We start from the raw sequence: 15,155 nt of genomic DNA on the forward strand, positions 1-15,155 counted from the left end.
TGAGCTTGTTACAAGAAAAGATCAGAGCAGTAGAATTTGCCATTTCCCCCACAACTGCACTAACAATAGGTCAGAAAAGGAGGAAATAACTTCTACTTCCTATTCCATAATGTTTTCGTTTGTCACTTTCAATACCCTCAGACTTCCAACCTTGGGCTCAGTATGTGAGCTGCTCAGGCATGTTTTCAGCTGGATGAGCAAATGCCCAGGCAGAGAGCTCAAACCTACCTTCAGGGGAGACTTCCCCACAATAGCCAAGAGTGTGGTGAGAAAGAGGACAAAGCAGCCACCGCATGGGATGGAGCTGGAACCATTTCATGAGCCCAGGAAGCAGACTGGAAAGATTAAAGTTCTTACATCTAATCCCCACTGAGCAAGTTGTACTTCTTTATTTCCTAGGAAATACGCTGACTGCACTGAAGTTTCTGAAAATATGGAGAGAGTCTTTGCTGAACTGGGACTCTGCTGAAGGCAGGTATGTAAGAACATAACAAATGTATCAGAGTTACTTCCATACATATTTGATCAAAAATACTTGTGCCACTCAGCCCATTCTTTACTACTGTGCAAGGAATGTTAGAGTATGGAGGACTTAGAGATTAGCATGCAGGGATAAGGTGATGCCTATGGAGAGGAACAGTGCCAAGGAAGCAGCATTGCCATTGCTGGTACAATGCAAAGTCACCATGGATCTGAAGGAATCAGTAGGTTGGATGTCATGCTGTACCTCCACAACAGTAATGATTCAGGTCACATCAACAGTTCAGGCATTTTCAGGCTGCACATAATCTAATGAACTCTTATGGGCTGCAGCCTATTCTGCGTGGCTTCATACGGGTGCTGGAAGCCCCCTGTTCATTTCTTGCTCTGTTTTTGTTGGCACGGTGCTGGACCTGTCCTGTCTCTTTGAGCACATCTGTTTTGCAACTAGGAAAAAAGACAGAATGCCTGCCTCCGGGCTGCCTGCTTCTCAGAGTACCTCGTGTGGCACATCAGCCCACCTAGTCACAGAAAGCACACTGCCCAGCAGCTCCCCATAAGCCCACGGAAACCAGGAGCCATCCTCTACAGCACACACAGGATGAGGGGACCTAACAGAGACGAGGTTAGGACACAGCAGTCTCAGGTTCATATTCCAGGAGATGGCTTTGAACCCAGTAGATTAAAGGTCTAGTGAGGGAGCAGAGCAACACTTTATAACTTGCCTTCTGAGGGTTCTGTACGCAAAAGGAAAAAAGTGACAAAATTCTGCAGAAGAGAGAGACGTGTTCCTCTGACAGACAGCTCTTAAAAAATGGAGGTGACTGGAAGCAGGTGAAAGGAGATGAATTGATGGTCAGAGTCCAGAGGAGACTGTCAGAGGAGCTTGATAAATATAACCCGTCATAGCATCAGGGGCATATGAATGAAGGATGTAAAGGCACGTTGTCTAAAACTCAGCCATCGTGAACACCTCCAGAGCACTCTCTGCCTCTCCTTCAGTGTTTTTCACCAGCTCCATTCCCAGTTTGCCTAGTGGAGAAGGGAAAGCCGCTTCTTAACAGATATTCCATGTATCCCCCAGAAGTCCTTTTTCAAGCATCGTCTCTTTTCCTGCTCTCCCTAAGGAACAAGACAGGCAAGTTTTTTGTTCTCTGTGTTTCTGTTCTCCCACTGGGAAAGAGACCCTGGATCCAAAGTGGTCCTTGGTGATTGCTCGGCCTTTCTCTGGGCTAAAGATTGTCACTAATTTCAGCTGACCCCTATGATTAAGCGTTCTGTATGGGAATGTCCTCTAGTTGTCACCTCTACATAATCTGAGAATGTCCTAGTAAGAAGAGGGTCCGTGTGAATCTCTGCCGGGGACAGATAGTAAAACTGTTCATATTCTCTGGACAGAGACATCGTGCCAAAGTGGTGGTGTGACGAGGCAGGAAGGGAAAGGCTGTCTGATCTCCTTGTCCTTGGTACTGGTGCATGGAGTGGAGATCTCTGAGAGTATGTTGGCTTGGAGATGGTGCTGAGAGCAAGAGGACAGGAGAAGGAGATGAAGAGCCATCAGCATGGCTAGGGGATGCATGGGGAAGTTCCTGGCCTGCAGCAGGGAACAACTCACAGCCCAGACGCGGAGCTGACAGGCAGAGAAGGACCCACAAAGTACTTATTTCAACCCAGAACATCAGGTATAATTTGAAAGGAAGATTTGTGTTTGTGACTATAGTTAATTTTGCTAGTCTTGTTCGAGTTTATTATTTTTGTGTTCTAATAAGATGCAGCCTCAGCTATTAGGAGCCTTTGGTATTTCTTGCTACATTTATTTAAAACAACAGCAACGAACAGGAACACAAAGGTTCAAGCCCAGGGCTCTGGGATTGCTGCTGCCTGCTGTGTCAAGTGCCCACATTCAGCTTGGTGCTTAGTAACGAGCAGTGAGTGTGGGATTGGAGTTATATTAGTGATTAGTTTATGCCAGCAACTTGAGATTGCTTTATTCTAGTACCCTCTTTGCAAACTTTAAGGTAGATGTGTTCAGGCAGATTTTTTTCTGAGGAAAGACATTAGTATCCCCCTTGTCTAAATGCACTCCTCAGTAAGGAAAGAAGATAACTCTTGGTCCTGGGGGTGCATTAACTATAGCACTCCTGACATATCATCCCTAGATCTTGCAGGCTTAGCTGGTCAACACACATCCTACACAGAAGATCCTGGCTTTGTATAAAAAAATATTAGCACTTCAGCGTGAGGCGCTCTTTCAGTGTTTGGCACTGACGTAATACTTTTGCTAAATGTGAGGTCCAGAAGAGTTTTAAGACTGTCTTTCAAAGGAGGCCTCACACAACGTCTGCTGTTCAAGAAGGTTGCTGGCCGCATCCAGTGTACATATTTGTCACTGGACAGATTCCCTTGTTTGCGTCTAAGCTCCTGCTAGACGGGATCTCTGGTTGCTCCTACAGAAATGAGCTCCTCAATGAACAAAAGAAATGTCTCTTTTGGCCTGGAGCTTGGAGATGCTGCATACATGCACAGCACACCACAGACTCCTACAATTCCAATTACATTTTCAGCCAGCCCTTTCTCTACACACCTGCTGAAGATTGGGTATCTCTGATCTGCTCTATGGATTGGACAGGTGAACTTGCTCAAAACCATTGATTTAATTGGAGATCAATACACTGAAAATGGAACTATCAGTTTCTGCAAAGTGTGACATACAGTGGCATTTAAGTTAGAGCTAAGTAGAATTGCCTCTATTGCAAGTGCAGAATACTAACAGGAATTGATTTCACCCTGCAAAGGCTTGTATTTGTTTATTCAATGGCAGAGGGCTTTTTTTTTTTTTTGGTGGTTGTTTCTGATTTTGAATGCTTTGCATAATCCTGTGTTTGAAGCAAATGAGATGAAGAATCAGCAGACCCTGTGTAAACTCAAGCCAACAGTGCAGGGACAAGGAGGATTCAGCTCCAAAGACAATGTTAGAAGCTGGAGTCCAAAGCAACTTCTGCATTTTTCTCTCTCTCTCTGCCAACTCAGTGCTCTCACTGAGGGGAAAGTTGCTCCAGCCATGCAAAGCAGGAGGGTAGCTTTGTTTTATGTGTGCGTCGTAGAAAAATGTACTAGGGCAATGCCTGCTTTAGACAAGCTGCTCATAAAGGCAGCTACCTGGCTCTGCGTGTCTTGGAGGTCTCCGCTGGCCTCTCAAGGCTCCTGGTGTGAGGTGACATTATGGCACCTTCCAGTATTCCTCACCTCTCGGAGAATTTTCCCTACTAGAGGCTGCAGGAAGGGTCTGACAATAAAAACCTGCATAAAACCTGCTTGAGACAGGTCCTTTGACTACCCAGGGAGGAGGACAAATGGCTGCAAATGAGGGAAGCCTTATAAATGCAAACCACACGTTCAGAAAGTGAGCAAACCATCAACAGGGTCAGAGATCTAGGACTGAGAAACAGATTTCTCAGCTTTCCCATCTCCTCCTAGTCCTAGCCTGGATCAACAAGGGTTTGAGCCGGCAGAGCATCTCCTGAGCACTTCTCAGGGGCTACAGGTCGTACAGAAGAGTTTTGCAGGATGCATATGTCTGCATTATCACCTTGAAAATCTAATCCAATACCCCCTGGGGCTGTCAGAGAAGCTCCCAGTGACTCTCTGGAGTTCTTGCTGACCGCAGGCCCAGGCCATTTGCTGGAAGCTCAGAAGCCATCAACATATAGCGGTGCTCTCAGTTTTTTTTATTACATTCATTACAAATAAGCTATCATGATCTATCTGACACCCCTAATGTCCAGGCCAAGAATTAACTGAGCCCAAGATGCCCATCTTGTTAAGGAGATGGGGCATTAAGGTAACGGCTCAGGCATGCAGAGGGAGTCAGAGGGGAAGCTCATGTCACTGCTGCTGGTTTTGCAGGAACAAAACCAAAAAGTGGAACTCCCCACTCAAAGGGGGAGTTCCTATTCACAAGTCCTAAACACAGCTACTTGTAGACAGGGGAAGAAGATGACTATGTCAGAAGATATTTTTTCTTCCTCATCTAAAGCTGATTTGCTCATCCTTTTCTTTTGTTCAGGGAATATTCATTAAATAGGGAAGAGAAGCAGGTGGCAACACTCTGGTTTGACAAATGCTGCAATCCGGAAGGGACCCATTTCTTTACTCAGTAAGGTTTGTTTCCCACATCATGTCTGTTGCATTGTGTCCCTTTGTCCTCTAAGGCTATAGGGGCTCTTGGGCCCCTACCTGGGTTCGACAGTTACAGAGTAGGAGTAGGCACAGCTTTATCTCATCCGCCTGGGGACTGCTCGAATCTCGCAATAGATGCATGTCCTTATCTGTGATTATACACACATCTTTCTCCTGTATTGTGAGACTCAAGGAAAACATGGGTTATTTTTTGCATCCCCTGAGGCTGGAGTCTCACTCCATTCACTCTCACAAAAGCCTGCAGTCACTCCATTAGTTGGGCTAATTCCAGCCTGCCCAAAATCAGAGGGAAGCCAGGCACTGAGTGGGCTGCGAGCGTTCCTCTACTGTCAACAGTAAAAAAGAAAGGAATAAACCTCTTGATTATATCCCTAACACAACGCACAGCAATATTTTGCAATAATCTTGCTCAAAGAATTCTCCACAGATGCTTACTCTGGTGTGAGCTGCTGTGCTGATTCAGTTGCTGTCAAGAATTTCCATAGCTCAACTCCCCAAGAGAAGAGAGACATTAACGTCAGTGCCAAAAAATCCATACTCAGGTTCACAGCTTTGGTTTGCCAGGGATTTTTAAGGCCAAAATGGGCCATTATGATTATCTGGCTTGATTTTCCTGATAACCCAGGCAAGTAAAGTTCACACCAGGATTTCTACATCAAAGCCAGTGACTGGCAGCAGAATGGGTGTTGGAAAAGGACACAGGACCTCAGTTCAAAGACTCTGTATCCATCTCTCAGTAACCTGAGTCCGTAATCTAACTACCACCACTGCCCAAACATGAACTTTATTTCTATTTGAATATATCTAGCTTTTACATATAGCAAAATTGCTGTTATTTACTGGATTTAGGGTGTATTCTCTACTAAATTACACAATTCCCTGCATTCACAAATGAACCTACTGTTCTAGCAGTTATGGATCATATCTGCTTGTCAAGAAAGGAAATTAAAACCTGTCATTTTACCTGACAAAAGATGAGTTAGAGGTTGCAGGTCTCCAGAGCCAAGTACAAGGACACTGATACATAAGCAATGTTGAAATTGTAGTAGCAATGTTTCTGTGGTTGCTGTGAAGATCATGATTGATACAGGTGTAATCCAAGGAAGGAAAAATGATCGATATGTTTATTATCTGAAGTTCAGTTTCAACCATTTTGACTCAGCCTTAAATGCATTAAGCTTTATTTCAACTTAGGAGACGCTGCTCAGCTGGTTGAATTTGGAGGCTCAGGGCTCTGACTCTGAATTTAGAGAAGATCCAGCTGTGAGGGGGATGGAGTATTTCCCAGTGAGGAACGAGTCAGGCTTTACAGCATCACAGTCTGTTTTTGTAATGAATAACATCTAGGAACTAGCAGCAGCACTTTCCTTCTGAATGGGATATTGTTTCAAGAAAAATTGAAATAGAAAAATGAAATCTCTCTCTTTTTTTTTGACATTCTTAAGGGTTTTTATTGGAAAAAAAAGTGCACAATGATCAATATGAAATATTTTGTCAAACCAAATCTGAGTTTCATGGTGGGGGGGGAAAAAAAGTAAGTAAATTTGGGTTAAAAAACAGCACCTAGCAAGGGTCAAATACCCTTTTAATTTCCCACTGTTGTGCTCTCTGGGCCACTAATCAATGTACAGTTACCAGCTGACCTTCCCAGTTTTTTAAGACAGTCATTTAGGAATTCATGATTAATGCATAATCTTCTTCATGAAGCAGTTGCTGCTGCAACACCAACATACTCACAAAGGTTAGTCAACTAATGAGACTTCATCGCAAAACCTGTGAATGAGAGGGAGGAGGGAGATGATTTATTTAAGTGGGTAAATGTCTGTAAACAAAAGAAGGCATCTTCTTTTAAGCAATTCCTTAATTTAGTTATTTTCTTAAGAAAAAAATGTTTGGTTTCCTTTAAGGATAACATATCTATGACAGGATTTCTTTTTAAATGCTATTTTGTTTAATAAATCATGTAAATTCCAGCATGTAAACTAGAGCATTACAGACAGGCTTATAAATAATTAACAGCTTGCTTGCATGCAAGGGGAGAAAATACCAAATTCAGCAAATTGGACAGGAAGCTGATTGTTTACCCTCATGAGGAATAAAAGGTTGGGTCCTAAAATGCCTGTAGGTTTGCTGGTGTAAGGAGAGAGGAGTTTTTGTGCTCAGTGTGCTGGTCTGAGGTGGGGAGGCTATTATCTTTTGAGCTGTTGCAGGCACAACAGCTGAGCTAGTAAGTCTGTGTTAAGGCTTTGCAAGCTGGGGTGATGATGTAGCTTTCCTTGTGTTTAGGGTTGTTTTCTGGTACTCTAACTCAGCTCTCTGCTTTGAGAGGGATGAGGTGTAGGAGAGACAAGCAGCAGGGTGCTTCTGGTAGATGGATGCTGCTGGTAGAAGGAACAAGACTGGCTTTAAGTAGGAATCATTGATAAATATGTTAACTCAGTCAGCTGTCCAAAAAACTGAGTGTGTTGTTTCAGGGCATCCTCTACTGTTTTTTTTAAAGTAAAGGTAGTTCTTGTAGTAAATAGTAATTCTTGTAGTGATATTGCCTTCAGAAATGAAATCATTCAGGACTTTAGAGTGATCTGAATGGGAAAAGCTTTTAGAAATATTATATTTAGAAATATTTAGAAATATTTGTCTATCTCAGAAATTGTGAAGAATTTTAATAGGCTTGAATTTCAGGCAGGGTAGGTTTTGATGTTGGGTGAAGCATTAAGTCATCTAATACTAAAGCCAAAGATTCTAAAGTTTGCTGTGATGCTGGATCTTGTTCTCTCCCCCTGGAGCTTCTCATCTTTGAACCTACTGTAACAGTAGCCTCTTATCTGGGTGATAAAAACAACAGAGTAGGGAATTATATAGACAGGAGGAAAAAATCTGCTCTGCCTTTGCAGGGCTTTCTGCATAAATGCCTCTAGACACATTAAAGTGAAATATGCCAGCCAAAGGTGCTACCTCTGCACTTAAATTGCAGTGATGTGATTTATTTGTCAGAATCACAAGGTGCTACCAAGCCACTTACTGTAATATCTCAGAGAATATAATAAAATTATCAGGAAGCAAAACACATTACAAAGAAAAAGTTGCTGCTTCCTTAAAAGTCCTTGGCTGCCCCAGCCCCCTCTGACCAAACACTGTTATTGCCTCTTAGGAAGCTGCCGATGGCTCTGTAATGCGTGTGCATATTACTAGTACTGATTGGAAGCTGGATGTGGGAATAAATCGCTATATTATGCCAGACTGCCTGTAAAATGGGTTGTTCTTCGGGAAAAATAGCATCTGTGGGCCCAGCAATGTGTCTTTGGTCTAACAGAGTTGGATCTATCAGCATGACAAAGCTTTGCATTTCCATACTGCCAAGTAGCTAAGGATTTAAAAGCAGTATCTAAACATTGATTAGCTTGTGGCTAATTATGGAACAGCCTGGTCGGTCAGTGTTAGTAGCTGCTGCCTGTGGAGGACAGAAATAGGATAGTAGGGTGATCTGGGGATAGAGCAAATATCTGGCAGGGCTGCGATAAGAGCTCGCACCTGCTGATGCCTGGTATGTAATCGCTCCTCTGCTTTGCATACCTCTAGCTGGAGGGCTGCAGTACCCAAAGCTGCTTCTTGGCCTCTGGTACCTGTAACAGGTCCCTTGACGGAGACAAGGAGTCACAGCAGAGGAGGGCAGTGTCAGGATCCTCATGCTCCAGGTGGGGAGATGTGGCTCGTGCAGAGTCTGTGTCTTGTTTGCCCCAGTGTAATGCCTTCAGAGTGCCCTTTGCATAGTTCTTCTGGTGAATACTCTTTTGGGGAAGTTTTGAAGTGCTGAAGCCTGTGCTCTGGTTATGTAAATACCCATATCCACTTCTCTGTGCAGCACTGTGCTTCCTCTATTCCCTCCTTCCACCTGCTCTTCCAAGGGGACCACAGTCCTCCTAGCAAGATCAGTCTGTTGCTATGGAAATCTTTGTCACAAATGAAGACTTCACAGCGAGGCAGAGGTATTAAAACCAGACATTTACATATGCCTCTGGCTCCAGGGGGATTTGGGTCTTGTCATTTGCAGTGAAAGATGCAGCTGCTTTCCCATTTCTCCCAGGGTGGTGCTGGCCAGGGAGGCACAGGAAGGTGGTGGGGCCGTATAGAGACAGTGAAGAAACCTCCCCAGCTGTGCTGTGTGGCCCCCACATCTTCCTGTTGCTGTGGGGGTCAGCAACTAGTCCTGCAGCATTAACGCCTCTTCCTCAAAACACACTTGAGCTTTTCCTCGGAAGTGCTGCGGAGCAGGAATGTCGGCAGCTGATGAAGTGAAATCAGGGAAGAGCATTAGAAATAGATACGTAGGGAGGGCAGCTGCTGAACCCGAGCACACTGCGGGGGCATGCAGCCTCCTGAATGTCAGCATGGGGGATTAAAAGTCCCCCCTGGGAAGGGGGTTAGGGGTAACAGGAGTAATCCAAATATGCCATCTTCATGTAACTTCCCCCTAAGCGTTGCTAAGTTTAGCAGCATCGCTTCCAAGAAGAACTGCTCATCTAAATCCCAGGGCCTGGCTTTGAAAATTTCAGCACATCCCCTGTACCGCAAAATCAAAGCTTCTTCCCTGCTGAATGCACCTTTGATCGGAACTGTGAGAAATATTTGCAACCATGTGAAACTTGAATGATTTGGGGTTTCATTACACACTTGAAACTCAGACCATTTTCATCAAAGGCATTGCTAAAGTTCACCAACCCTCTAACAGAACCTTTGATGGTTTATGGTTTGCATTTTGTGTGTAACTCACAGGTTTGCTAGACTTTCTTTAAGTGAAACTAGCTGAAAGTGGCTTTGACTGCGTTTTGAGAACTTGGAGTTACAGAAGAAGCAGCCAGCCGAATTCTGTTGCATTTACAGCTGCATGCTATAATCTTAACATAAGGGGTAATTCCACTGGAACAAGTATTCAGAGGTTATGATTATGCCTGGGTGAGAGTGTGGTAGAGAATACCGATAGGGCTCTGGTACCCTCCGGGCTGGAGATCCTGTTGCAGCAGCTGGACATGGCATTTCCAAGTGCCAAGTTTGCTATTTCTTGGTGCTGGCAAGTCCCTTGTCCTAGCTCAGCCTGGGGAGCTGCCCCTTGTCCTGCTATAGGAGCACTTTGTGAGATTCCTGTTTCTGGGAACATGGGACTGTCTGGGGTCCAGCCTGTCCTTGAACTGGTTCTTGGTCCCCAGCTATCTCTGATGGTTCAGCCCACCAGCGTAGCCTCTGCTCTCTGTTCCCTTTCCTTTTTACTGGTTTCTGTGCCTCTTCCCCCTGCAGCCACCAGCTGCAGGCCAGTGAGCTGTGACTTGGTACTGCTTGTGCAGGGCTGTGCCCTCCCTTTGGCCATGAGGTTCCTTCTGGATCAGCTGCCTGGACCAGTCCTGACTATGCTCATCTGAGAAATATTCTGGTCCAGGTAAGCAGGCTTTCCCGGCTGCTCTTAATCACTGGAGGGGAAGAGTCTCACTGAATACAAAACGCTCCAGCTCCAGCGTTGGCCTGGTCAGCCTCTGGAACACCACTTTCCTGCTGACTGTGCTAACCTGCAGTGAGAAGCATGAGGGAAAAACAGCAGCTTACAATAAAGAGCTAGAGTACATGGGTGAATGTTAAAATGGCCATTTGCCTGGGCATTCACCATGTGTGCGTTATACTTGCAGGTGTGTGTTGTCTTCTAGAAATCACTGAAACAAGCATTCAGAGCAGTGTTCCCTACCTGGCACCATTTGGAAAACCAAGTCAGAGCAGCCAGGGTCTCTGCTTCATGTTTCCATTTCAGCTTTTTCCTTTATGGATCTAACTTTCATTTGGATGGGCTGGAGTTTGTTTTAGGTTTACCCTTTGTTCAAAGGCACAAACCTGAGGAAACAGCAATGTTGCTCCTCTCTTCCAGCTTGAAAGAGAGCTGGGAGAGTTACATTCGCATTATTTATGCGAAGACTTCTCAGGTAGAAATATTTGGATGCAAGCTTGCTTTGATTCAATTGAAATAAGAACCTTTGAAAATCATGCATATAAATTGCAGTACGGCAAATGTTGGTACTGTGCTGCTGGTTGTGCCCCAAGGGATACCAGAAATGTCCAGCACCTTGTATGTTGTGTAACAGTCAAGTTCTATGCCATGCAACTTGACCATCTTCAAGATTTCCTTGTCTGCTACAAGCAACCTACTACCACTTTGTTTTAATTAGGTGTGTGCACTTAGCCTGAATCAAAGCATTGTGCTTTGAAACGCAACATTTGGTTTTAAGTGTGACCTGAAAAGGCACCTTCTGGGTACTGACAATGCAGTGGGGACATGGTGTGCTCACTTCTCCATCTTTCTCCAATTTTTTGACCATCTTATCTTACATGAGGCAGTTGCTCCTTGTCTCAATGAAAACTGCAGGAGATTACAGCACAGTTCACAGCACTCATCTGTGGTGAAGAGCAGAGCTGTAAATAAAGCCCTGGGGAAGCACAGGAGCAAGCTGGATCAGGAAGCAGAGGGTCCTCTGGCTTTGGATTCCCCATGAGGTTGCTCTTTCCTACAGGGAAGGGGGAGGACAGGCAGCTGTAGCAGGGGCACCACGCAGAGCCCCTCTGATGCACAGCAGAAGACCTCTGGGCTGTTTCCCCAGCATGCAGGCTGCTGCAGCAAAAGGAGCTGTTACCTTTTGGGGCCAGCTGAGAAACTTGTGCCTGCTCACGGTGTGCATTTCTCCCATGGTTTCAGAGCACTCAGGCCCTGTTGCTAAGCCCTCCTTCCTTGGCTGCACCTGAGCACAGTGAAGCAAGCATCCAGATTGCCCAGGGCTGGTGGTGCTGCATCTAATGAGGGCGTCAGGGATACAACCTCCCTGTTGCTGCCGTTAATGCACAAAGCAGACAGGAGCAAACCTGATTTGCATCACGTCACTTCAGTTCAGCTGAGAGCGAAGCAAAGTCATGTGTCCTCATTAGGAAGCTCAACAGAAAGGGATGAAAGTCATGAGGGACAGTAAACTCTTCAGGGCTTGTTTAGTTAACATGGTTACAGCCAGCCTCTCCATCTCTGCGTGTCTACTTTTCTCCCATTACAAGAATGCTTTTCTGCTTTATGCCTTTTTCTTATTTAATACATCAGAAGGAAAACTACACTGGTTTACTCCATCCAGTCCTCTTTGACTGCCTCTTCTCAGCACTGCACGTGTGCTGTGAGTGACCGATGCATCGCATAACGGCCAGACAGAATAGATAACAGGCAAGTGGCAAGAGGTAGGCTAGATCTCACACCAAAGCAAATTCGAGGCTGAATTTGAGTCTGCACTGGAGCAGGCAGTCAGAAAATACCATTTGTACCTTTGTCCATGCAGGGCACAGTTTGCCTGGTGGATCCCCACCTCCCCAAATGTCAGAAATGTCAGAGGAGGCAGATAGTGCTTGGGGAAGCCAGGTCAGGGCTACACATTGTGGACATGGGCAAAAATTCTCTCTCATCCAGACGAGATTTAAAAAAAAAAAAAGGCAAGCTCAGGCTCCAACTGCATCTGAATAAACTCCCTGTTGCTCACTTCCAAGTTAAAATTTGAAAGAACTCTAAGGCGAGGTTTTTGGGTGCTGGCTGTCCCCATCACATCTGCAAAGTTGGGCATCCCCAGAGTTAGGAACCTGTGGAGGTGCAGCAGGCTGGGAGGGTGCTCCCTTGTGTGTGCAGTGACCTGAAGGCTTTGCGTGTGGTGCTTGTTGAGCACTTGGCTTTGAGAGGTGCAGTCTCTGCAGCTGAGGGCTGTCTGCATGAGCGTGCTCCTGGCCCAGCACAGCTGAGCTTTTCTGCCTTAGGGATGCCCCTTCAGGACTGAGGACTTTTCACGGGTGTTGGTACACACACACAAGTAGTACACAAGTATTATTGTGGAGGTGCGTTTTGTTTGCGCAGAACTGGGAGTCAGATGGAGATAATCGTTCTGCAAATTTAAGAGCATGGGAAAATGGAAGCAGCAAACGTGTAAGTAGAATGAGGGTCAGTTATTGTGAATCCAGCTGATCTGAAGTGGTGAGATGAAGAGGAACAGCTCTGGTGTTCCCTCTGGGATGCTCTGCACACACTGGGATGTATGAGGGAGGGTCACTGTGACAAGACTAGAGATGCGAGGGCATTATGGGCTTCTTAACCTGACAAGAAACACTATCAAGAAGGTGAGAGGGCATAGGACATGGTTTAGTATCCGAAATTAAAAGTTCAATATGGGGTTTAGCCTACACGAGGTGACACTTCCTGTCACCTGGCTAGTGTGGAAGTTTGCTGAGCTGATGAGATCAAAGACAGCAAGAGACTGGCTGCCCGAACAGCAGTCCTGCTCAGTCACTGCCTAGAGATGCAATTTGGCCAAGCAAGGGATGAAGGAGTAAGAAAGGAGAGCACAGCTGAGGAGTCATACAGGGAGAAGGTCTGGTATGCAGGAGGGAGCTGGTGCTACCAGAGGTGATCCCGAGATGTCTGGGATACCATGAAGGGTGCTAAGGCTGATCAGATTCACGATCTGAAACTTGAGACTAGGAGAGAATTTTTGAAGAAAGACAATAACCTAGAAAGTGCATTTATTGCCAACGCTGTGTCCCAGAATAACAAGGGACATCTATGCAAGCAGCAGCAAAAGGCAGTGAGAGGATACTGCACAATATTGCATGCATGCGGGCTGCAAAAGTGGAAGAGGATGCTCAGACAGCCCTGTGTAATCCCATATGTGACAGTTCAGGGCCAGGCCGCTCCGAAGTGTACGGTTTATAGCTGCGCCAGCTTTTGTGTGGGTGTGCACGCATAACGTGCATCCAGATCAGCCGCGATGTGTGTGTATGGCTCCTACCTCACGTGTGCAAACCATATGGCGAGTGAGAGCAAGTCAGCACATGCATTGTCAAGAGGACAGTCAGAGAAAGCAATCCTCCCCTCCCCGCATGAAGAATTTGTGCCCTACCTTATGCCAGAAAAGAGAGATTCAGAAGGAGCTAAGAGCAAAGCAGCAGGTCCATTGGGAAATGAGCGCCTGTCAGACTTGGAGATTAAATGGGAGCACGACAAATCTAGATTGTTTCTGCCAAAACCAACTTTGATTACTTTATAATTCAACATGTGTTACCAGCTCCTATTATTAGAAAGCCAAACTTACTCCACTGTGGGAAGAGGCTGAGATGGAGCTTTCTAGCCTTGTGTAAGTTAATTACAGTACACATGTTAAAAGCTGCATCTGTCTTAGTCAATCTAGTTGATTATTGCAGCACTTTATTTTTAGTTATCATCAAGGTGAAGGATGACACTAATATAAGTGGAGAGCTTCCTGCAGATCTTGCTCAACTAAGTGTTCTCCAAAACCAGCTTTGTGAAGTCTGGTGGGACCTTCTTCCCTGGAGCTGGTCCAGGTGAAGCACTTGATGGACTTGTAGAGGAAAAATCTGTATGAAGTGCTTTGACTACAGAGTAACAACAAAGAGACTAAGACCTGGCTATTAAAGCTGGCTGTGAAAACACTAGGGTTGTTAAATCTTTGTAGTACTCCAGTGGCCAAAACTTGTGATGCTCCGCTTCTATTCCGAGCTCCCTCTGATGCAAATCTTTCTGGCCTCGTGACTGAATGCTTTCATTTTTCAAATATCATCACCATGTTCTTTCCCTTTTTTCTAATTCCACTGCCTACTGTTATTTCAACTTCTGGACCAGAGCTACAATGCATGAGCATTAGGGTGACTGACAAAGCCCACAAAGGCATGCCAGCTGAGAAGCTTCCCACATTTGTGATGAAAACTCCTGGACAAATGAGAGGTTTGGGGATCTGGCCCTGGCTAAAAGCTCAAAGTATGGCAACAACTGCTCCCTCCTGCCTTAGGGCCCATGGGCTGGTGTGGTACTGGTCTCACGTAGGAGGGAAAGAGTTGGCGTTCATGGTATGTTCGAGTGCTCCTGGCTGTTGCAATGCTGACGGGGTTGGGAGACTGGCACTGCCACCGTTCCTCATGCCCTGCAGGCCTGGGGAGGCCTTGCCTTGCTTTGTCTCCTTTCCAAACTAAAATGAACAGATAAACAAGAAATAAAAAAGCTTGAGCAGAAGAAAAAACCAACCTTCCCTTTGGGTTTTGAAACCATATCCGGGCAGACTAGCAGCACGTGGAAAGCAGGGTCGATGAGCAGCCTGGAGAAGCAGAAGTCAGATGGCAATGGCCATCTCCAGGGATGTTCCTCCTCAACCTGCTGTGCAGCTTCATCAGGAAACCCAGCCAGGTGGTGATGGGGAAGGGAGAGAGCATTAGGAGATCCTCATCAGATGTAAAGCAGTAATACTCTGTGGACCTATGTTTATTGTCCCAAGAACACTTCTCAAAATCCTGGCTTTCTGAGCTTGTATTTGTAAGAGCCTAACTGCTAGCAATGTATCTTCTGTGTGTGGTTTCAACAGAGGCATAGCGTGTGCCAGCTGTGGTTTTGTGTGCCAGGTGTGTGTGTGACA

At 45.6% G+C, this 15,155-nt stretch overlaps 1 long non-coding RNA gene across 1 annotated transcript; it reads left to right on the forward strand.

Annotated features, from left to right (window-relative positions):
• Positions 1 to 341: 341 nt before the first annotated feature.
• LOC121079181 lies at positions 342 to 4,566 on the forward strand. Its single transcript, XR_005824919.1, has 3 exons — positions 342 to 475; positions 1,879 to 2,162; positions 4,547 to 4,566. It is a non-coding gene; the product is annotated as an uncharacterized LOC121079181 (long non-coding RNA).
• Positions 4,567 to 15,155: the final 10,589 nt, after the last annotated feature.

Source organism: Cygnus olor, chromosome 16 (assembly GCF_009769625.2).
Source record: "Cygnus olor isolate bCygOlo1 chromosome 16, bCygOlo1.pri.v2, whole genome shotgun sequence".
NCBI lineage: Eukaryota > Metazoa > Chordata > Aves > Anseriformes > Anatidae > Cygnus > Cygnus olor.